We start from the raw sequence: 1,761 nt of genomic DNA, 5'->3' as shown, positions 1-1,761 counted from the left end.
TTTATTTTTAAATATGGCAGAGTTGGTTCTCCATACCTAACAAGCATATTGACAGACGAAAATAATTTTCATCTTAAATCCAAAATGTTAAGAATTTTTTTTAAAATATAATTCTGGTATGTTTACTGCTCTAAATGGGTTGCGCTGTCTGTTGCGTACTGAACTGCCAGATTCAGTTAAAGTTTAATTTTATATCTTTTTCTTAAAGCTTAAAAACACTTTTTGCCAGTTTCAATGCTCCAGTTTCAATACTCGGGTTTCAAAGCCTAAATTTAAACAAGTCCTCATGAAGACAGACTTTTACTGATGCATTACCCCTTCCACATACACACAGCTACACACATAGATGGAAATGATACCCATTTTCTTGAAATGGTTGAGTTAGGCCAGACTGGGAGGCACAATTATCACTAGCTGCCTTCTTGACCTTCTATCTGCTACCCTTTTAAATTGGCTGATGATTATCACACAAGCGATAAGCTCCTTGAACTATGTTGTTACTTTTAAATGTGTCTTTTTTTGCCTTACCTGTTTGTCTTTTTCACTTCTGTGCTCCAGCACTCTTTTCCACATGCTTTACCTAAGTCTTCTGCATCCTTTCTTTTCCACAGGCTTTCTTCAATTTTGTTTTTCATCTCTTTTCCTTCCACTCTAGAAAAGGCTTTCCAAAATCATTGGATTATACTTGGAAGATCTTATAATGGCTTATTTTAGCATCAGATACCCACAAATATGTTTTTTTCCCCCCATAAATTTCTGTGAGTTTTGCAGAACACACACGTGCTGCAAAAACAAATGTTTTGCAAAGTTTTTTAATTCTTTAATTTTCTAAGATGATAGCTACATGTTTGACTACTCCAGGCCAATAAGTGGCAATACTACTAATGCTAATGCCAACCACAGTTACCTAAAGGTTATCATTAGCATCTAACTTATGTGATGGTTTCTGTGCTCATTTCCTCCCTTAAGTTGGCACCAACTCTTAAAAGCTGAAACAAGATTTACCAGCGTCTTGCATTCTTTTGTTTCTTTTTTGGCTTGAACCTGAGGAATGTAATGAAATGCAGATAATAAGCCATTTCAGAGGCTATTGGACAGGATGTGCAAACCGGAGGTTATCTTTGCTTAGGGGTGCAGACCAGTTGTGGTATCTGCGTGTGGAATGGAATAGATAATACTTTATATTGAACTAAGTGAGAGCAACTGTCAGGATTTGTTTGTGGACAGTAGACCCAAAAGCAGAGGCAGGAAGGCAGAGGTGAATTTATAGTTGATTTAATAATGAGTTACTGTAAACAGAGGCAGGTTATCCAAAAAATCTAAATGTAAATAAAGTCCAAAACAAACAAGAAACAAGTAGTCCAAAAAACTCAAAAAACCAAAACATGAAAATAAGTTAAAACGAACCAGAAACAACTGAGACATCAGGGGAATTACTGTAATCAGGAGGAAGGCTCAGAAAGACAAGTTGGAGGAAGATTGATGAGATTAGACGTGGACCCAGCAAAGAGGAACTGAACAGCAAGAGTATTTATAGGAGACAGAAACAAAGAGAGGGCTGGGAGCAGGTGTGCACAGAGCAAGAGAAGAAAAGAGCTAGGGAAAAAGGAGAACATAAGAGGGCAGCAGAGGGCAACAAACAGAAACCAAGAAAACTGAAAATAACCAGAAAAACACAACAAAATAAGAATGAAACCCTTTAAACTAGAAAACAAGGAGTAAAGCAATACTGGATACTCAAAACAAAACAAAACAAAACAA

At 36.6% G+C, this 1,761-nt stretch overlaps 1 protein-coding gene across 1 annotated transcript in view; it reads left to right on the top strand.

The window, feature by feature from the left end:
- orc5 (origin recognition complex subunit 5) overlaps window positions 1-1,761 on the top strand; it is a 33,556-nt gene that overhangs the window by 1,839 nt on the left and 29,956 nt on the right. The window lies entirely within an intron of this gene.

This window comes from Cyprinodon variegatus, unplaced genomic scaffold, assembly GCF_000732505.1.
Source record: "Cyprinodon variegatus isolate N-32 unplaced genomic scaffold, C_variegatus-1.0 Scaffold583, whole genome shotgun sequence".
In the NCBI taxonomy this organism is placed as follows: domain Eukaryota; kingdom Metazoa; phylum Chordata; class Actinopteri; order Cyprinodontiformes; family Cyprinodontidae; genus Cyprinodon; species Cyprinodon variegatus.
Note: the sequence above shows the minus strand (reverse complement) of the source record. Positions and strands in the feature narration are given on the sequence as shown.